At 44.5% G+C, this 23116-nt stretch overlaps 1 long non-coding RNA gene across 3 annotated transcripts in view; it reads left to right on the forward strand.

Annotated features, from left to right (window-relative positions):
- Nucleotides 1-848: 848 nt before the first annotated feature.
- The window catches only part of LOC140121135 (uncharacterized), a 135544-nt gene continuing 113276 nt past the window's right edge, over nucleotides 849-23116 (forward strand). For all 3 annotated transcript variants that reach the window (XR_011854034.1, XR_011854033.1, XR_011854035.1), the window contains exons 1-4: nucleotides 849-1001; nucleotides 1642-1753; nucleotides 1897-1964; nucleotides 2041-2107. This is a non-coding gene — a long non-coding RNA (uncharacterized lncRNA). The remainder of the gene's footprint in view (nucleotides 1002-1641; nucleotides 1754-1896; nucleotides 1965-2040; nucleotides 2108-23116) is intronic.

Raw genomic sequence — 23116 nt, forward strand, 5'->3', positions numbered from 1 at the left:
AACCTGTTAGTTTACTACTAGTGGACAGAAATCTGACCATGGTCACACAGGTGCACGGCTCGTTACATCACAGACAGTTGGGGGAATTTATTAACGCACATGCGCCACAATTCTGTGCCGACTTCTCCGATTAAGGGGGCGTGGCTTCTGTGAGATGGGCGTGACCTCACGAGAAAGTGGTGTCGCTTGCTGGAAATCACCCTTGTGCCCAAAATTCTGTCGCACAGTTTAGACCAACTAAAAGTAGGTCTAAAGTAGGAACCGCCAGTCTTATCCTGCACCAGAATTCATTATTTCAGTGATAAATCTGGTGCAGGGAAAGACGTGTTTTCCAGCTAGAAACTGGCAGAACCTGAGACACATTTTTGAATCCCCCCCCAGTGTGTTAAAACGCACCTGTGTGACCATGGTCAGATTTCTGTCTACTAGTAGTAAACATAGAAGCTTTCTATAGAATGACAGCAAGAGGAAAAAATTGTTTATCTTTTTATTATAAAAGGAATTACATTAATTTGTTGTAATGGGAATAGCCCTTTAAAAGAAACCTACCATTTGATGTGATGCATTATGAAACTACAGATTGCTGTAGCTACACTGATGCATGATCATATCTTGGTTAATCCCTGAGTGGTTTTGCTGAAGAAACAGTTCAGGATCTTGGGAAAGCTGGGTCAGCATGGCTGCCTCGATCAACACTGAGCTTGTAATTACAAATGGAGGTTAGTCAAGCATAACTAATCAACCTGAGCTGGATCACTCATACACAGCAGCCGGGGGATGGTGCAGTAATTGATTATTCTGTCTGGCAGGGAGAACACTGATTGCATCATCTTCTCCTGCAGAGAAAAACTCTCCTGCTAAGAGAAGCAAGTGCTGAAGGAGCCATAGAAGAGACAGAGCTTCGTTATCATAATGTGATATCTGTTTTATCAGCAAAACCACTCAGCTCAAGGATTAACCAAGATATGATCCTGCATCAGTGTGGCCACAGCATTCTCAAGGTATGTTTGCTTCATAATGCATCACCTCAAATGGTAGGTTTCCTTTAATGACCACTGAGTGATAGAAATAACCGGACCCATAGTATTCAGTTGTTCTCTGGGTTGACTTTTTTTTAGGATGAACTCATCTTTGTGTGACAACCCCTTTAATTCTACATTCTGTAGTGCTGTACTGTATTATACTGTAACAACTGGTAGTCACATCATTAAATGCGGTTATAAATAATATTTAGTACAACTTATAATAAAACCAAAAGCAGCCAAGTGCCTTCATCTATATTTATAATGTGCTATCCCCCAAAGTGCAGTATATTGGGATATTTTAAGGCGGACGTCCTATATCCCACAGCTATCCTTCCATGAATATTCACTTGCAGAGTCTGTCATGTTATCTAGGTGTTTGCCTTTGATATTTGCTAACCTGTGGCTGTTCTCATCCCCGGAGACTGTAGTAAAAGTTAACCCGAAGAGTCAGAATTTACAATATTAATTTTACTATGTTGAACTAGGGAGGTATTTTAAGTGTCGATTATTCCTGTGAAACAGATGACACGATTCTCCCAGCTATACAACTGAATGGTCCATATCTCCTTAAAAACACGAATAAACTCAGATTTTTTTTTTTTCGAATGGATATTAGGTTGTCATGGAAACTTGCGACTGCATCGTGCCTGCTCTTTACCTTGTAGTTGCAGTTTGGCTGTACATGGAATCTACACGGGAGCGCCTGTTGTAATATTCATGCTCAAGAGGTAGGTCACATAACGTAGCAGTTACTCAACAACATCGGTTTGGCTTATAAAGATTAATGTTAAAGGGAAACTCCATTAGATTAACGAATGAGAGTATAAAGAGGTATTCTATAATATTTATTGACTCCCTATTCTTACTTTAGGGAATCAATATCAGGTTGGCAGTATCCAACACCACTGATCAGCAATCTGAAGGGGCTGCAGCATTCAGGTAAGTGATGCAGCCTCTTCACTCTATGTCAAGCACAGCGCCATTCATTTTACAGTGTTTGTGATTGGTATTGCAGATTAGCCCCATTCATTTGAAGGATATGTGCCTGATAGATGCAGGACTGGGATGCGGTGTCGTCAATGGTAAGTTCTTTTCTAGGCAAAATCACCATGAAACCTATGTGTATTTCTTGCGGTAGAAGGACCTGCAATGACATCACATTACAGGTCCTTCAACCTGGGAAAAATAGCATCCATAAGTAAAAGCATATTCCAGAAAAAAGGGTTTTTCCCATTTCAGCAAATAAATGTTATTGTCTGCATAATGAAAAGTTTTCCAATATACACAAGTACAATTTTCCAATATGTTTTCTGTATCAATTCCTCAAAATTTTCTAGATCTCTGCTTGCTGTCATTCTATAGGAAGCTTCTATGTTCACTTCCAGTAGACGGAAATCTGACCATGGTCACACAGGTGCACGGCTCGTTATGTCACACAGCTCTGATTACTCTCTGTGATGTAACGAGCCGTGCACCTGTGTGACCATGGTCAGATTTCTGTCTACTGGAAGTGAACATAGAAGCTTTCTGTAGCAGGACAGCAAGCAGAGATCTAGAAAACTGTGAGGAATTGATAGAGAAAGTACATTGGAAAAAAAGTTATATTTTTTTATCATACAACATTAATTTGTCGAAATGAGAATACCCCTTTAAGGATAGATAGTTAATGTTTTACCCCCAGAAATCCACTGTAATTGAGAGGTATAGTGCGACCCCGTAAAAAATCTGTGGCTATAGTTTTACACATCCTATAACTTGGAGATTATTTCAATCCTGTATAGTAGTCCAGGCAGCTGAACTTTGGTTGTAGATTTCAGAATCCCACCAATCTAAAATTGTTGACTGGATCATCAATATTAAACCCCTTTAATTTAGTGGTATAGTAGGACCAAAGAAAGAAATTATATATCTACAATTTATTATACAGATTGGTAGAGTAGCTCAAACAGCCCAGCAGTAAGCTGCCTATGGATCATTGAAAAAAAAATTTCTGGAATACCCCTTTAAAAACTAAAAAAAAAAAAAAACCCTCACAGATACCGTAAACTGAGTAACAGCAATTTTAGAAAACTTTAATGGTAACATTTTGTGGACAATTCAAAATGTTACGATCCTGTGTACGTAAGTGGCTGCTCTGTATGTTGTTTTTTTTACACTTTGCATTGTAATTTGCTTTTTGTCTCGGTTCAGTGATCCTGAATATATTCCTATTGTATAATTTTAGTCTAAAATGCCTTCTGTAAAAATGACATTTTTTTTTTTTTGTATTTAAAAAAAAAGGGAAATATATTACAAAAGAACAGTAATGAAACACCAGAGAACAATCGCTTACCATTTACTACAGATCATATTGCTTTATTTTTTATTTTAGAATTAATTTGTTGAGTAGAAGATATAATGGGGGGGGGGATATATAAAGATAAAAGAAAAAGTGAATTTGATACATTTGCACTCAATAACTTACCTATGACATTACATTTTTTTTAACTTGTTTTAGAAGGGTTTAGCGGGAAAAGGGTGTAGTTTCTCAGAAAAAAAGCAGGGGTCGAGACGTGACTGTGTGCCAGAATTGTGGCAGTAATAGTCATCGTATATTGGGGCACATTTACTTACTCGGTCCCACGGTGTTGGCGATAATGCACTGTGCCACGATTCACTAAGATTGTGCACCCAATGTCCTGCATGTGTCGCTTCCCCGCTCAGGTCCACCGGAGTTCACCTTCTTCTTCCTGGAGTATGTAAGTGCATTGTCTTGCAACACAATTTGAAAGTTAAATCCCACGCTCAGTCCGGATCAGCCAGATCGTCCGACGGCCCGCCCACCGATTTCTGTCACATGGAAGCTAGCACAGCCACGCCACAATCCAATCGAGTGCGACACAATCCCAGCGCAGGCACCTATTAAATACCTGTCAAAGCTGTGCAAATCCTGAAAACCGTGAACAGTCCAACGAAAGTGTGATCTGCGACCCTTAGTAAATAAGCCCCAATGTGTGTTGTAGGATTATTCAGTTACCTAACAGGAGCTAATACATTTATGTACTTGTTATCTCTCTCTGATACTACTAGCATTACTATACAGAAGGTTCCCACAGGACAGAGCAGGAAACACACATCAGGATAGAATCTGGAAAACACTGGATCATTTCGGAGGACTGATACTACACTTAGTATTCATGCAACCAAACCATGGCTGTTTACACTGAATGATAAAAATGTTATTAGCGGCCTTTGTGCCTACAAACCTGCTCTGCCCACTTGCTATGATGTGGTCAGTATGTGCACAGTACCCATGACATTGGCACTGTCCAATTTGTTCCCTTTTTGCTTATCAGCCAATTTTACCCCCAAACCCGAAATATCTTTCCCCTTATTTAGGCCTCATCGCCAGCAATCCAACCCCTCACCCCCTTTCCAATAAACACACAAACAACCAATGTTGGATAAATATTGGCCACAGCAGCCATTTTTATTACAAACAACATATAACAAATGTTTGTACATAACCTTCATAAATAACAATTTATTATTAAATTGAAAACCCCGTCTCAACAGGAGGAGGTCCTTGGAGTTACAAAAGGGAGCATGCCAATCTGCCCAACCTGTTATTTTAACCCCAAACTCCACCTCTGGTTCGAGGGCACCGGACCCCACTCACCCTATGGCAAACTCCCCCTCCCCTTTTAAAAACTTCCCAGGACACCACCCAGCAGGAGGAAACCAATCATTATGTTTCCCATCACCAACTCCAAGGACCTCTCACCCTGCCCCCTTTAGCTACCATGGCAAAATAACCCCCCCCCCCCCCCACCAAAACCAAACATTATTAAAAAACTGGCTAACGGTTGTCTTCTGTGGCGACCGACAACCCCTCCTCCTTCACTACTGCCGCTCAACCTGCAAACCGCCCCCAACCGGCCCTGTCATGCCGGCCTCCCCTTCATTGCACTGGGGTCCGGCCTTCCCTTACAATGCTGCACAATGAGCAGTATAATATACATATTGGTGCTCTTCCTTCATTCTTTAGTGTCAGATGGTGTGGCCCCCTGACACTGTGGGCCCAATAGTGGCTGCTATGGCTGCTACCACGGTAGTTATACCCCTGGCTTTGCCCTCATAATAACCACAACCAAAGTGCAATTACAGGTAATGTTTTATGTAATTCCAGTTATTCACATACTACTACGCAAGTGCAACACTCATCTTACCCTCAACAGATTCCGTAGCACCAAACACCACAGTGCAGCACACAATATCTCGCCAGAAGCTCCATGGCATAGCAGCACAAGACACCTCAGTAGCTCAAAACTTCATAGTACATCACACAATACCTGCCCAGAAGCACTGAATAACACAACGCAGCAGCAAAAGCCTCCTCAGGCAGGAAAAGCATCACAATGCAGCACACAATACCTCACCAGAAGCACCAAATATCACATTGTACCATAACATCCCTCTCCACAAGTGCCACATAAATATCACAGTGTAGATAAGGCATTCCATAATGGCATTAAATAAATTGTTGTAGCTGGAATGTAGCCCTACCGGAAATGATTCTCAGAATCCATGCCAACCCACTAAAAAGAGAACAAAAAATCATTATAATTTACCACGAAAAAGAACTATCCGCAACACTAGCAGCATTAATATTCCTTTACCCCAAAATGGCTGCTGCGTTCTCCCCTTCACATTCCCCACAGTGGTCTTAATCTATTGACTTCTCTTGCCATAACTGGCATTCATCTCTTAATATTATAGCGTCTCGGAGGGTCCATGAGATGGAAGATACAATATACACTCACCGGCCACTTTATTAGGTACACCTGTCCAACTGCTCATTAACACTTAATTTCTAATCAGCTAATCACATGGCGGCAACTCAGTGCATTTAGGCATGTAGACATGGTCAAGACAATCTCCTGCAGTTCAAACCGAGCATCAGTATGGGGAAGAAAGGTGATTTGAGTGCCTTTGAACGTGGCATGGTTGTTGGTGCTAGAAGGGTTGGTCTGAGTATTTCAGAAACTGCTGATCTACTGGGATTTTCACGCACAACCATCTCTAGGGTTTACAGAGAATTGTCCGAAAAAGAAAAAACATCCAGTGAGCGGCAGTTCTGTGGGCGGAAATGCCTTGTTGATGCCAGAGGTCAGAGGAGAATGGGCAGACTGGTTCGAGCTGATAGAAAGGCAACAGTGACTCAAATTGCCACCCGTTACAACCAAGGTAGGCAGAAGAGCATCTCTGAACGCACAGTACGTCGAACTTTGAGGCAGATGGGCTACAGCAGCAGAAGACCACACCAGGTGCCACTCCTTTCAGCTAAGAACAGGAAACTGAGGCTACAATTTGCACAAGCTCATCGAAATTGGACAGTAGAAGATTGGAAAAACGTTGCCTGGTCTGATGAGTCTCGATTTCTGCTGCGACATTCGGATGGTAGGGTCATAATTTGGCGTCAACAACATGAAATCATGGATCCATCCTGCCTTGTATCAACAATGTACCCTGTAACATCTGATGGCTACTTTCAGCAGGATAATGCACCATGTCATAAAGCTGGAATCATCTCAGACTGGTTTCTTGAACATGACAATGAGGTCCCTGTACTCAAATGGCCTCCACAGTCACCAGATCTCAATCCAATAGAGCAGTGGTGGCGAACCTATGGCACTGGTGCCAGAGGCGGCACTCGGAGCCCTTTCTGTGGGCACCCAGGCCATCACCCCAGCATGAATTTCACCAGACAGAACTCAAAGAATTTTCCTACAGAATATTCCTACAATGATAGGCGAATTTGCACTCCTCCTTTCAACTGTGTTGGTGTCCTTAGGAGGCAGAACGATTGAAAATTGTCAAAGAAAAAGGAGAAATACATTACTGCTTAAATTGCTGCGCTGGCACTTTGCAATAAATAAGTGGCTTTTAGTTGAAGTTTGGGCACTCCAGCTCTAAAAGGTTAGCCATTACTGCAATAGAGCATCTTTGGGATGTGGTGGAACGGGAGATTCTCATCATGAATGTGCAGCCGACAAATCTGCGGCAACTGTGTGATGCCATCATGTCAATATGGACCAAAATCTCTGAGGAGCTTCCAGCACCTTGTTGAATCTATGCCACGAAGAATTGAGGCAGTTCTGAAGGCAAAAGGGGGTCCAACCCGTTACTAGCAAGTTGTGTACCTAATAAAGTGGCCGGTGAGTGTATGTTATCTATGATCTGCCATAGATCTTAGACCACAGGTCACAGTGCACACAATCCACCATCGAGCTCAATGAACATTTCCAGACAGTTTTGTCACTTGACCCATGTGGGTGCTGTAAAGCAAATCTCTAAATGCTGTTAATAACATCTCAAGAAAATGGGGCCCTGTATAACAAAGTACAGGCGGCCCCCTACTTAAGGACACCCAACTTACAGACGACCCCTAGTTACGAATGGACCCCTCTGCCCACTGTGACCTCTGGGGTAGCTCTCTGGATGTTACTATAGTCCCAGGCAGTAATGATCAGCTGTAATGTGTCTGTAATGAAGCTTTATTTATAAGCAAAAAATTTTGAAACAATCTACAATTATAAAATATACAGTTTCGACTTACATACAAATTCAACTTAAGAACAAACCCATGGAACCTATCTTGTACGTAACCCGGGGGTACTGCCTGTACTGGCAATGTGAACTAAAAGTAAGAAAAAAAATGAAAACACATATTAGAAAAAGAATATCAGTATCGTTTGTAGCACAAAACTAAGGTCTAACACACCAATGCACACATGGATTTTGTTGTGATAATTCCACAGCAAAATACAGTAATACAGAATACTGTGCAGGTTCTGTAAATATGCAAAGCCATGGTAAAAAAGTCCTTATCAATCTTTTTATCATATATTGTTTACCGTATATACTCGAGTATAAGCCGACTCGAGTATAAGCCGAGGCCCCTAATTTTACCACAAAATACTGGGAAAACCTATTGACTCGAGTATAAGCCGAGGGTGGGAAATGCATTGGTCACAGCCTCCCAGTATATAGGCAGCCAGGCTCTGACCCAGTGTATATAGCCAGCCAGCCCCTGCCCCAGTGTATATAGCCAGCCAGCCCCTGCCCCAGTGTATATAGCCAGACAGCCCCTGCCCCAGTGTATATAGCCAGCCAGCCGCTGCCCCAGTGTATATAGCCTGCCAGCCCCTGCCCCAGTGTATATAGCCTGCCAGCCCCTACCCCAGTGTATATAGCCAGCCAGCCCCTGCCCCAGTGTATATAGCCAGCCAGCGCCTGCCCCAGTGTATATAGCCTGCCAGCCCCTGCCCCAGTGTATATAGCCTGCCAGACCCTGCCCCAGTGTATATAGCCTGCCAGACCCTGCCCCAGTGTATATAGCCTGCCGCCGTTGCCGGACAGATCGCACAGAAGATATACAGGGGTCACCGGAAAGGTGAATTTAGATATATTTATTTTTTTGACTCGAGTATAAGCCGAGTTTGGGTTTTTCAGCACATTTTTTGTGCTGAAAAACTAGGCTTATACTCAAGTATATAAGGTACATTACTTTTTGACAATCACATTCACTATAAATTTAAGCACGTGTTGCTTATTGTGTGCAAATTTTACGTGAAGATTTTGTTGTGCAGCATCACACGGTAGCATTAAATTGTAAACGATTTTTCCGCATGGAAATTGTTGCTCAATGCAGAAGATAAAATAATGATTATGTCATCACGCAGAATTTTGCATGTGTTTTATTTTTCATTGTAGTGTAAGGGAGAGTAGAAATCTGCATTTAATCCGCATCATGATGAAGATGTGGATTGTTGCTTGAAATGATATGACATCAGGTGAAAAAAGGCAAAAAAAGCATCTAAATATTTGTCAATAATACACAACTTATAATACAAATCTGCATAGAAATGAGGACAGAGTTTTTGATGCAGATTTATATGCACATTTTCCACATGACAATCTGCAATGTCTACTGATACCCATAGACTTAAAGGAAACCTACCACTTGAAGTGGCAGGTATAAGAGGGAACTACCGAGCACCGGCTCTGGGTGAGCTGGTGCTGGAGCTTATTTTTGTTAGTGTTTTAAACCGCAGTATCGCGGTTTAAAACACTTTTTAAACTTCATGGCCGAAGCTGCTTCGGCGCAGGGAGGTACGCGCTCGGCGCACCATGCGCGCGACCGTGCGCACGGCTCTCCTTCACTTCCTATGTAGCCACGGGCATGGTGCGCCGAGCGCGTACCTCCCTGCGCCGAAGCAGCTTTGGCCATAAAGTTTAAAAAGTGTTTTAAACCGTGATACTGCGGTTTAAAACACTAACAAAAACAAGCTCCGGCACCAGCTCACCCTCAGCTGGTGCTCGGTAGTTCCCTCTTATACCTGCCACTTCAAGTGGTTGGTTTCCTTTAATCTACCATCAAAATCCACCATGATAAACCAGGGACACTTACTGATAGATCCAGGCACCATAACTGTGGTAACCTTCTTATATTTGTTATCCATGGCCTCCTTCTAAAAGCATGCTAATAAGCCAAAAAGGGCTCTTGGTGAATTTCCAGAGCCCCTCCATGCTGTAGCTTTACAGGCTGTTACACTGTGCAGGAGCACTTCTCTGGAGGGGGGAAGTGATCCTGCACAGTTCTGCAACCAGTTAATCCAGAGCATGGAGGGGTTCTTTTAATGCCCTCCAGAGCCCTTCTGGCTCATTAGCAAAATCTTAAAAGTTGATTTTAGATGGAAGGAGATCATTCTTATATAACAACTACAAGAAGATTACCACAGTCATGGCAGGAAGTGTGAGAGTATGTGTATATGAGTTTGATGCACAATGAAACAAAGGTATTCCAGCACTCAGAATCTTCTTTAAAAAAATATTTGAATTTTTGTTTTGTAAATATTAAAATTGCAAGGTCACATCCTGGCATATCATCCAAAAAAGAAAAGATCTACGCGTTTCGGACTAGTGTGCTTGCGTCCTTATTCATGATCATGAATAAGGACGCAAGCACACTAGTCCGAAATGCGTAGATCTTTTCTTTTTTGGATGATATGCCAGGATGTGACCTTGCAATTTTAATATTTACAAAATAAAAATTCAAATATTTTTTTAAAGAAGATTCTGAGTGCTGGAATACCTTCGTTTCATTGTGCATCATCCAGTCAACCGGCAGGACTGCCTTTCCGTGCACCGAGAGCTAAGGAGGAATAGGACCTCGTCTATATTGAGGATGCAGCTTATGTGAGTGAGCGGTGGCTTTCTTTCTATTGTTTCCTATATGAGTTTGAGGTCGTCTTGGAATAGAGGGGAAGGGGCGATGCAGAGACACTTCAGTGTGAGACAGGAGAATCTATTCATGAGAAAAATCTATCCTGCCCGACCCTAAAGTCGGAAGATTTACGGTCGGATCCCAGAGGCAACCAAAATTGTGTACACCAGGACTTCTAGAGACAGGTTGGACTTATATCTGTGAAATAACAGAAAATTAGAGAATGTGTTTTTTTTTTGTTATTCTATATATATTTAAGAATCTTGTCTTTGTAGGATATACCCCTTTAAGGGGTACAAAATTATTTTTTTTTGCAAAATGACAGTCATTCATTTTCCTCATCGCACAAACATTTCTGCATAGAAAAAAATGCATTGTCTATATTACTTTTTCCAAATCGCATAAAACGTAATCCACAACGTGCGCAGCTAGTCTGAATGTATGTGATGTCCTGAGCTACGTCATCACTGCACGTCTTCCACCATTGTTACCCAGGATCATTTATAGTCTTAGTCTATTCCTTGAAGACAAATACAAGACGTTCTGCAGTAAGAGGCGTTTGTGAAGTTTGCTTTTTCCCTTTTTATTGTGTGATTAAAATACAAGACATTGGAAGGAGTCCGAGCGCAATAAAAACTGTGAAAAGCGCTGAAGCGATCGTCTTCTGAACGGCCTTTGAAAAGTTGTAATGACTCCTCGCATTCTGGAAGCGAAACCGTCGCCCTGCAACTCGGTGGTTCTAAATAAAGAACTCGAGTCAACAACAGGAAGTAACTCCCACAGAAAAAAGGGCAGAATACAAACTCTCACCGAATCTTGTACGCAGCTCACAACCAGCTTTTGTTCTACATTCTCTCGCTCTGAGCTTTCCCCTTGCTCCTGTCTTGTTTGAAAAATGTACACACCGAACAAAAAAATATGTTGTCTTTTCTTCTGCGCACGCACCGCCGGGGGATCAAAGTAGTGTACATCTGATTAACCCTATTCATGGCCTTCCAGCCTCTCCGGCGAGCTGCCCGTCTACCGGATAACTTCATTATGTCTCTAGATCCGACTATGGGAACAGTGTCCTTCCACTATGTATAAAGAATAACATAGTTTATAAAGAGACTGTGTAGAAACTTTCTAAAAGAGCGCCACTCTTGTTTCTAGGCTGTGTTTGGTATTGCAATTTAGTCTCATTCACTATAAGGCTCATTCACATGACTGTAGCTCGCCGGGCTATAGCACGCGGCAGAGGAGGAGGGGTGACCCATCCACTCTCCATAGGAGATAGTGGCACATGGCCGTATGGACGGAAAAAGATAGAACATGTTCCATCGTTTTATCGTGTATGGTGCGGTATGGTGCCACATGTGTGTGGCACTGTACCGCCGCCGTGTGCCTTTTGCCGCCGGTGGGAACGTATGTATGGCCGAAATCTATCATCAAACATGGTTTCATCATGATAAACCAGGGACACTTACTGATAGATCCAGGCACCGTCACTGTGGTAATCTTCTTATATTTGTTATCCATGGCCTCCTTCCTTCTAAAAATCAACTTATTATGCTAATTCCTGAAAGATGGATTGTGTGTTGTATCACAGATAACCACATTAAAGGAAATCTACCATCAAAATCCAGGCCCTGCGACTAAGTTATTGTGTTATATTTGTTATCCATGGCCTCCTACCTTCTAAAATCAACCTTTACTATTATGCTAATGACCCTGATCTGGCTTTACAGACTGTTACACTTTTCTCTCTGTTTCCACAGCACTTGTGCAGTGCCTTAGGAGCAGGAGGGGTGGGAGAGTGAGGCAGTGTGACAGTCTATAAAGCCAGATCAAAGAGGGACTATGGTAGCTTCCCAGGCTTATTAGAATAATTGTAAAAGTTGATGAAAAATTGACGGCACCTCCATCTTGGAGATCGTCGTCCTCCGTGAGGTCATCGGGGAGCGCCCGTCGGTTGCCATGACAGCCTCGGGTTTTCCGAAGACGCAAGGCTGTCTGGATTTAACCCATGCATTACTATGTGCTAATTGCACATTGTAATGAATGAGGATGAAAATCCCCATATACTGCCATACTGCAGTATGGCAGTATATGATAGGATCAATAAGACAACCTAGGTTAAAGTACCCTAGGGAGTCTGAAAAATAGTAAAAGTAAAAATAAAAAAAAGTTTAATAAAATTATAATAAAAAAACCTTACATTTTAAATCACCCCCCTTTCCCTAGAACTGATATAAATATAAATAAACAGCAAAATACACAAACACATTAGGTATCGTGGCGTTCGAAAATTCCCGATCTATCAAAATATAATGGGGCACATTTACTTACCCGGTCCATTCGCGTTCCAGCGGCGGCTTCTTTGACGAGCGTTCGGGTCTTCCGGTGATTCATGAAGGTCCTGCGCCCGATGTCCACCAGGTGGCGCTGCTGCGCCGAAGTCCGCCGAGGTGCCCCGGAGTTCATCGTCTTCATCGTGGTGCATGTGAATATGGCACGTGCGACCAATTTTTTTTTTTTTAATGCGGCGGTTTTTCCAAATCCGTCGGGTTTTCGCTCGGCCACGCCCCCCGATTTCCGTCGCATGCATGCCAGTGCCGATGCGCCACAATCCGAACGCGTGCGCCAAAATCCCGGGGCAATTTAGGGAAAATCGGTGTAAATCGGAAATATTCGGGTAACACGTCGGGGAAACGCGAATCGGGCCCTTAGTAAATGACCCCAAATGTTTTTTCACTGTGTTTGACCCCATAACGGAAAGTTGAAAATGGCACTTTTTTGGCATTTTGAAAAATATAAAAAAATCTATAAAAAGTGATCAAAAGGTCATACAGTCCTAAAAATGATAGCATTGAAAACTTCATCAAAAGTCGCAAAAAAAAGATACCACCCACAGCTCAGTACACTATATACAAAAGTTATAAGCGCCAGAAGATTGCAAAATAAAAACAAAAAATTCTACAAGAGTTAAATGTATGACCCGAAGAATGTCGCAAATGCGTTTTTCACCAATTTCACTGTATTTGGAAATTTTTTCCCGCTTTCCAGTACAGGACATGGAATAATAAATACCATCACTATGAAGTGCTATTTGTTATGCAGAAAACAAGCCGTCACAGAGTTCTTTACGTGTAAAAAAAAGTTATAGATTTTTGATTGTGGGAAGTGATAAATGAAAAAACAAAAAAGTGCGAGGGCTTTAAAGGGTTAATAGGCTTATTTGCAAAACAACACAGAGTCCACAGCGAAGAGTGGTGCTCTTTCTGGAATAAAACATCCCACATTTACAAGAAAGTAGAAGAAGGGTAGACCTCAGTGCAGATGTGGATTAATATATACAGACAGTCCCCGGGTTACGTACAAGATAGGTTACGTATGTTTGTTCTTAAGTTAAATTTGTATGTAAGTCAGAACTGTATACTTTATAATTGTAACCCCAGACAAATTTTTTTAGGTCTCTGTGACAATTGGATTTTAAAAATGTTGGGTTGTCATAAGAATCAATATTAACACTAAAGCTTCATTACAGACACCTGTGATACCTGTTACAGCTGATCATTGAAGCCTAAGGCCAAAGCACAGGCCACAGGTCCGTTTGTAACTAGGGGTCGTCTGTAAGTCCTTAAGTAGGGGACCACCTGTATATATTAGGCTTCTTAAAAAAAGAGAATACATACTTACCTTACTTTGGCTCCGTGTACCGTCCTTTTCGGACAGAAATTCTGGGAGTCATAGAATCCACTTCAGCCAATGAATGTGGTTCTCGTTCCAGGGGAAAACAAAGGAATTAATGAGCCCTGGTAAATGGAAGTGATGTCCCATGGACTGATGCTGCCACTCATTGGCCGAAGTAAGTCTCATGACCCCACCCCAAACTTTTGGCCAGACAAAGGCCTAAAAATTGGAGCCAAAGCAGTCTACTTATATTTTGTCCACCCCTGTCTGGTCTTAGTATGGGTTTTCAAGATTCTCGGACTGCCCCTTCAACATTGGGGGTCATTTACTAAGGGCCCGAATCACATTTTAACGGCGGGTTACACAAATTTTTCCGTTTTGAGCCGATTTTCCCTGCATTGCCCCAGATATTTGGCGCCGGCATGCACGTGACGGAAATCGGGGGGCGTGGCCAAACGAAAACCCGATGGATTCGGAGAAACCGCCGCATTGGTGAAGGTAAACCGGTCTTACCTTCACCAAGTATAGGATCGTTCACTCCGGCGGGCCTTGGCGGACTTCAGCGCAGCAGCGCCACCTGGTGGACGTCGGAGGAACTGCCTTAGTGAATCGCCTGAATCCACCGCAGAGAAGGTGCCGTTGGATTGCGAATGGACCGGGTAAGTAAATGTGCCCCATTATCTTAAAGTTGTATGCAGTTACAACAAGTTATATCCTATCCACAGGATAGCGGATAACTTGCTGGTCGGTTGGGATCTCAGTGGTGGGTTTACGAGAATAGGGGTCTGTTGTTACCCCATTGCACCTTAAAAAATTGGAGTGGCAGTTCCAACTTGCATATTGCAGCTCAATTCACTGTCTATGGAGCTGACGAAGATAGCCGAGTGCAGCGCTTGTCCCTCCATCAGTGCCATAGAGATGAAGAGACCAGTAAGGCACATGTGCGGCCGGCTGCTTTGTTCGTGGGGGGTAAAACTAAACTCGTTCTTGAGATCTTTGGGGGTCCAAGCACTGGACTCATACAGATCAGCAAGTTATCCCAAATCCACAGGAACCTTGTTTTTTATGCAAGTGACTGGACCACCGCTTCAAAGTAACTGTATTATCGGATATCCCTTTAAGCTTCAATTATCCAATAAAATATACAACATTTTGCATAAAATAAAATACATTTACAGTTTATCACAAGAAACACAGAATACTTTAGCACAACTACTCCTGTGGGAATATTTTAATAACACTATTAAAATTGTTGTTTTTTTACACTTTTTTTATGTCTTACTTTTCTACGGCTTCAGCTCATGTTTTTAACAGGAAAATAAGCTGCTGAGTGTAAAGTATAGAATTTTGGATTTTACAAAAAGAAGAATTTCTTGAAATGGTGAGGGAATTCTATTTTGTTTATGATGCAGAAGTAGTGACACATTAAGGGCAAAAATAGGCTCTGGCACTGTGTTTGGCCTTCCATTCCCATTTGACTGGTCTGGACAGCTTGTGGTTTTCTTGTGGTTGGTCTACGGTTCCCATGTAGATGCCCTGTGGTTCCCATGTAGCTATCCCGTAGTTCCCATGTAGATGCCCTGTGGTTCCCATGTAGCTATCCCGTGGTTCCCATGTAGCTGGCCTGTGGTTCCCATGTAGATGGCCTTTGGTACCCATGTAGCTATCCCGTGGTTCCCATGTAGCTGGCCTGTGGTTCCCATGTAGCTATCCTGTGGTTCCCATGTAGCTATCCTGTGATTCCCATGTAGCTATCCTGTGGTTCCCATGTAGATGGCCTGTGGTTCCCATGTAGATGGGTTGTGGTTCCCATGTAGCTAGCCTGTGGTTCCCATGTAGCTATCCCGTAGTTCCCATGTAGATGCCCTGTGGTTCCCATGTAGCTATCCCGTGGTTCCCATGTAGCTGGCCTGTGGTTCCCATGTAGATGGCCTTTGGTACCCATGTAGCTATCCCGTGGTTCCCATGTAGCTGGCCTGTGGTTCCCATATAGCTATCCTGTGGTTCCCATGTAGCTATCCTGTGATTCCCATGTAGCTATCCTGTGGTTCCCATGTAGATGGGTTGTGGTTCCCATGTAGCTAACCTGTGGTTCCCATGTAGCTATCCTGTGGTTCCCATGTAGATTTCCTGTGGTTCCCATGTAGATGGCCTGTGGTTCCCATGTAGCTAGCCTGTGGTTCCCATGTAGCTAGCCTGTGGTTCCCATGTAGCTGGCCTGTGGTTCCCATGTAGCTGCCCTGTGGTTCCCATGTAGCTATCCTGTGGTTCCCATGTAGCTATCCTGTGATTCCCATGTAGCTATCCTGTGGTTCCCATGTAGATGGCCTGTGGTTCCCATGTAGATGGGTTGTGGTTCCCATGTAGCTAGCCTGTGGTTCCCATGTAGCTATCCCGTAGTTCCCATGTAGATGCCCTGTGGTTCCCATGTAGCTATCCCGTGGTTCCCATGTAGCTGGCCTGTGGTTCTCATGTAGATGGCCTTTGGTACCCATGTAGCTATCCCGTGGTTCCCATGTAGCTGGCCTGTGGTTCCCATGTAGCTATCCTGTGGTTCCCATGTAGCTATCCTGTGATTCCCATGTAGCTATCCTGTGGTTCCCATGTAGATGGCCTGTGGTTCCCATGTAGATGGGTTGTGGTTCCCATGTAGCTAACCTGTGGTTCCCATGTAGCTATCCTGTGGTTCCCATGTAGATTTCCTGTGGTTCCCATGTAGATGGCCTGTGGTTCCCATGTAGCTAGCCTGTGGTTCCCATGTAGCTAGCCTGTGGTTCCCATGTAGCTGGCCTGTGGTTCCCATGTAGCTGCCCTGTGGTTCCCATGTAGCTATCCTGTGGTTTCCATGTAGATGGCCTGTGGTTCCCATGTAGCTATCATGTGGTTCCCATGTAGCTATCCTGTGGTTCCCATGTAGATGCCCTGTGGTTCCCATGTAGATAGCCTTGGGTTCCATGTAGCTATTCTGTGGTTCCCATGTACATAGCCTGTGGTTCCCATGTAGCTATCCTGTGGTTCCCATGTAGCTATCCTGTGGTTCCCATGTAGCTGGCCTGTGGTTCCCATGTAGCTAGCCTGTGGTTCCCATGTAGCTGGCCTGTGGTTCCCATTTAGCTAGCCTGTGGTTCCCATGTAGCTGACCTGTGGTTCCCATGTAGCTATCCTGTGGTTCCCATGTAGATGGGCTGTGGTTCCCATGTAGATGGCCTGTGGTTCCCATGTAGCTATCATGTGGTTCCCATGTAGATGGGCTGTGGTTCCCATGTAGATGGCCTGTGGTTCCCATGTAGCTACCATGTGGTTCCCATGTAGCTATCCTGTGGTTCCCATGTAGATGGCCTGTGGTTCCCATGTAGATAGCCTTGGGTTCCATGTAGCTATCCTGTGGTTCCCATGTAGCTATCCTGTGGTTCCCATGTAGCTGGCCTGTGGTTCCCATGTAGCTAGCCTGTGGTTCCCATGTAGCTAGCCTGTGGTTCCCATGTAGATGGCCTGTGGTTCCCATGTAGCTAGCCTGTGGTTCCCATGTAGCTGGCCTGTGGTTCCCATGTAGCTATCCCGTGGTTCCCATGTAGCTAGCCTGTGGTTCCCATGTAGCTGGCCTGTGGTTCCCATGTAGCTATCCTGTGGTTCCCATGTAGCTGGCCTGTGGTTCCCATGTAGCTAGCCTGTGGTTCCCATGTAGCTGGCCTGTGGTTCCCATGTAGCTGGGCTGTGGTTCCCATGTAGCTAGCCTGTGGTTCCCATGTAGCTGGCCTGTGGTTCCCATGTAGCTATCCTGTGGTTCCCATGTAGCTAGCCTGTGGTTCCCATGTAGCTGGCCTGTAGTTCCCATGTAGCTATCCTTTGGTTCCCATGTAGATGGCCTTTGGTTCCCATGTAGCTATCATGTGGTTCCCATGTAGCTAGCCTGTGGTTCCCATGTAGCTGGCCTGTGGTTCCCATGTAGCTATCCCGTGGTTCCCATGTAGCTAGCCTGTGGTTCCCATGTAGCTGGCCTGTGGTTCCCATGTAGCTATCCTGTGGTTCCCATGTAGCTGGCCTGTGGTTCCCATGTAGCTAGCCTGTGGTTCCCATGTAGCTAGCCTGTGGTTCCCATGTAGCTGGGCTGTGGTTCCCATGTAGCTAGCCTGTGGTTCCCATGTAGCTGGCCTGTGGTTCCCATGTAGCTATCCTGTGGTTCCCATGTAGCTGGCCTGTGGTTCCCATGTAGCTGGCCAGTAGTTCCCATGTAGCTATCCTTTGATTCCCATGTAGATGGCCTTTGGTTCCCATGTAGCTATCATGTGGTTCCCATGTAGATGGGCTGTGGTTCCCATGTAGATGGCCTGTGGTTCCCATGTAGCTATCATGTGGTTCCCATGTAGATGGGCTGTGGTTCCCATGTAGATGGCCTGTGGTTCCCATGTAGCTATCATGTGGTTCCCATGTAGCTATCCTGTGGTTCCCATGTAGATGGCCTGTGGTTCCCATGTGGATAGCCTTGGGTTCCATGTATCTGGCCTGTGGTTCCCATGTAGCTATCCTGTGGTTCCCATGTAGCTATCCTGTGGTTCCCATGTAGCTGGCCTGTGGTTCCCATGTAGCTAGCCTGTGGTTCCCATGTAGCTAGCCTGTGGTTCCCATGTAGATGGCCTGTGGTTCCCATGTAGCTATCCTGTGGTTCCCATGTAGCTGGCCTGTGGTTCCCATGTAGCTATCCTGTGGTTCCCATGTAGCTAGCCTGTGGTTCCCATGTAGCTGGCCTGTGGTTCCCATATAGCTATCCTGTGGTTCCCATGTAGATGGCCTGTGGTTCCCATGTAGCTAGCCTGTGGTTCCCATGTAGCTAGCCTGTGGTTCCCATGTAGCTGGGCTGTGGTTCCCATGTAGCTAGCCTGTGGTTCCCATGTAGCTGGCCTGTGGTTCCCATGTAGCTATCCTGTGGTTCCCATGTAGCTAGCCTGTGGTTCCCATGTAGATGGCCTGTAGTTCCCATGTAGCTATCCTTTGGTTCCCATGTAGATGGCCTTTGGTTCCCATGTAGCTATCATGTGGTTCCCATGTAGATGGGCTGTGGTTCCCATGTAGATGGCCTGTGGTTCCCATGTAGCTATCATGTGGTTCCCATGTAGATGGGCTGTGGTTCCCATGTAGATGGCCTGTGGTTCCCATGTAGCTATCATGTGGTTCCCATGTAGCTATTCTGTGGTTCCCATGTAGATAGCCTTGGGTTCCATGTATCTGGCCTGTGGTTCCCATGTAGCTATCCTGTGGTTCCCATGTAGCTATCCTGTGGTTCCCATGTAGCTGGCCTGTGGTTCCCATGTAGCTAGCCTGTGGTTCCCATGTAGCTAGCCTGTGGTTCCCATGTAGATGGCCTGTGGTTCCCATGTAGCTAGCCTGTGGTTCCCATGTAGCTGGCCTGTGGTTCCCACGTAGCTATCCTGTGGTTCCCATGTAGCTAGCCTGTGCTTCCCATGTAGCTGGCCTGTGGTTCCCATGTAGCTATCCTGTGGTTCCCATGTAGATGGCCTGTGGTTCCCATGTAGCTATCATGTGGTTCCCATGTAGCTATCCTGTGGTTCCCATGTAGCTATCCTGTGGTTCCCATGTAGCTAGTCTGTGGTTCCCATGTAGCTAGCCTGTGGTTCCCATGTAGATGGCCTGTGGTTCCCATGTAGCTATCCTGTGGTTCCCATGTAGCTATCCTGTGGTTCCCATGTAGATGGCCTGTGGTTCCCATGTAGATAGCCTTGGGTTCCCATGTAGCTAGCCTGTGGTTCCCATGTAGATGGCCTGTGGTTCCCATGTAGCTAGCCTGTGGTTCCCATGTAGATAGCCTTGGGTTCCATGTAGCTATTCTGTGGTTCCCATGTAGCTATCCTGTGGTTCCCATGTAGCTATCCTGTGGTTCCCATGTAGCTGGCCTGTGGTTCCCATGTAGCTAGCCTGTGGTTCCCATGTAGCTATCCTGTGGTTCCCATGTACATAGCCTGTGGTTCCCATGTAGCTATCCTGTGGTTCCCATGTACATAGCCTGTGGTTCCCATGTAGCTATCCTGTGGTTCCCATGTAGCTAGCCTGTGGTTCCCATGTAGCTGGCCTGTGGCCCCCATGTAGCTATCCTGTGGTTCCCATGTAGATGGCCTGTGGTTCCCATGTAGCTGGCCTGTGGTTCCCATGTAGCTGGCCTGTGGTTCCCATGTAGCTGGCCTGTGGTTCCCATGTAGCTAGCCTGTGGTTCCCATGTAGCTAGCCTGTGGTTCCCATGTAGCTATCCTGTGGTTCCCATGTAGCTGGCCTGTGGTTCCCATGTAGCTAGCCTGTGGTTCCCATGTAGCTAGCCTGTGGTTCCCATGTAGCTAGTCTGTGGTTCCCATGTAGCTGGCCCATGTTTCCCATGTATCTAGCCTGTGGTTCCCATGTAGCTGGCCTGTGGTTCCCATGTAGCTAGTCTGTGGTTCCCATGTAGCTGGCCCGTGTTTCCCATGTAACTAGCCTGTGGTTCCCCTGTAGCTAGCCTGTTACTCCCATGTGTTTAGCCTACATTTCCTATTTGACTCTTCTCGCTGACATTTGGTTATCTCTTGGTTAGCCTGCCGTTCCAATGTGCAATCCTGGGTTTCCTATGTAGCTAACCTGTGGTTCCCATGTAAATAACCTGAAATACCCATGTGGCTAACCTTTTTACTCCCATGAATAGCCTACATTTCCTATTTGACTCTTCTGGCTGACAACCTGTTTATTTCATATATACTGTACAGTTAGTATAGACTGTGCCATATGACAGCAATGCTGACTTATAAGATATCACAAGAACTCTCCATTAAAAAAAACGCCAGTATCATACAAGTGAGTACGAACCCAACAAAATCAGTATTCATGGTCATGTGAAGGGAAGCAAAACAATATAGTAAAATAGTAATAACAATAATACTAAATTGTGTACTCTAATACTGAAATTATCTTCTTTCTTTTCGTAAAGTTGCAAAATCTGAGGTTGCAGAAGTTTGCAGGCATGTGACTAGTGATGTGATGTTCAGAGTGAAGTCACTTGACCTCACTATTATGTTATTTGGTGAAAATATGCAATTTCATATTGTAATATAGTAAAGATTATTTGAAGAGGTGGTCTTGGGAACAACATTGATGTATTGGATAGTTCTTTACATGGTACAATGGCTACAACTCTCGGGAGTTTGGTAGAATTTCTAAACAACTAATTATAATAGATATATGGTATTCATGTCTCTGATGTGTATTATATGGACAGTATTACATTTGTGTGGACTAGACCTGTTAGGATACAAACGTGTCCTTCCTATTTCATGAGTAAATGTTCTTAAAGGGAACCTCTCCACGTACATTGGGGCAGATTTACTTACCCGGTCCATTCGCGATCCAGCGGCGCGTTCTCTGCGCTAGATTCGGGTCTGGCCGGGATTCACTAAGGCAGTTCCTCCGCCGTCCACCAGGAGCATCGGAACGCACTGGAATACACCGAGCCAGGTTGAGTGAAGTTAAGTGCAAGCTCCGCGACAGATTATTTTTTTAAAATGCAGTGGTTTTTCCGAATCCATCGGGTTTTCTTTCGGCCACGCCCCCGATTTCCGTCGCGTGCATGCCAGCGCCGATGCGCCACAATCCGATCGCGTGTGCCAAAATCCCGGGGCAATTCAGGGGAAATCGGCGCAAATCGGAAACACGTAACACGTTGGGAAAACGCGAATCGGGCCCTTAGTAAATGACCCCCACTGTGCGGCTTTGTGGGAAGTTTGTTCTGGGACACGAAGACTTGTCTATAGATATAAGCGTGATTGCTTTTTAAGTATGGGTCAGGGTTCTGGTGAATCCCACATGAAATGGACAAATTGGTGACCATCCATCCAATCCGGTAAATTGACACTACTAGTCACTAGCTATGGCTGTGATTGACCAGGGTCGTCACAGCTATGGCTTGTTAGTAATGTTGTAAATTTTCCGGATTTGCTGCACGGCCGCCAATCCAGTAAAATGCATAGGTGGCGCGAGACGCGCCCGAACCTGGACTTAAGAAGGGGTATTCCCATGAAGACAAGTTTCTTATATGTACTCAGGATAACAAAATAACACATTTTGTAATTCACTGTTATTAACAAAAATACAGCATTTCACGGATATAAGTCCAACTGTTTCTATCAGTCCAGTATGACCCTGTAACTCCTGACATAGGGTCTGGCCGCCATCTTGGATTTCTATGTGAGATTGTGAAGCTGAGTTTTTGTCTGTCTCTGCTGTGTGGCTGTAGCCCGCCCCCTGCACAGAGCTCAGAGATACTCACTAATTACTTCCTGCCAGGAGATTGTGAGCAGAGAGAGAGAGGCTGAAACTACAAACTACAACGAGATAAGTGATCAGGGGGAAGGGGGAGACAGGCACATGTCTGTGAGATGTAGCAGAGCTCACAGTGTAACAGTGTAAAAGTCTAGATGTGTGATAATGTGTCTGTTTCGAGAATTCCCTCACCATTTCCATCAAGAAATTCCACTTCTTTTTGTAAAATCCAAAATTCTACACACAGCAGCTTATTTTCCTGGTAAAAACATGAGCTGAAGCCGTAGAAAAATAAGACATTAAAAAAAGTGTAAAAAAAACAATTTTAATAGTGTTATTAAAATTTCCCACAGGAGTAGTTGTGCTAAAGTATTCTGTGTTTCTAGTGATAAACTGTAAATGTATTTTATTTTATGCAAAATTTTGTATATTCTATGGGATAATCGCAGCTTAAAGGGATATCCGATAATACAGTTACCACAAGAATTGAATATTTTCACTGAGCAGCTGAGGGAGTGATAGGAGCTAAAACAGCAATAAAACTGAGTAAAATTGGGGGTTAATATATATTTATTGTGTTAACATCACTAGGGGATTGAAATGTGAGAATTTTCTTTTGTGGCGAAAACCCCTTTAAAGTCCAGATTCGCTCATCCCTACTTGTCGGCAGAAGGGAAGTGACATACCTGGATCTTCTTTCACTGGGAGAATGAAATTGCATATAGACACTGAACAGTACTATGTAGCACCTGGACAGCTTACGCTATATTCACCCTCCAAAACTATTTTTGTATCGTCTAAAACCATTTAAAGGGGTTGTCTGAGAGTTATGAAAAAAACTAAAGGTGGCGGAAGG

Source organism: Engystomops pustulosus, chromosome 3 (genome assembly GCF_040894005.1).
Source record: "Engystomops pustulosus chromosome 3, aEngPut4.maternal, whole genome shotgun sequence".
In the NCBI taxonomy this organism is placed as follows: Eukaryota; Metazoa; Chordata; class Amphibia; order Anura; family Leptodactylidae; genus Engystomops; species Engystomops pustulosus.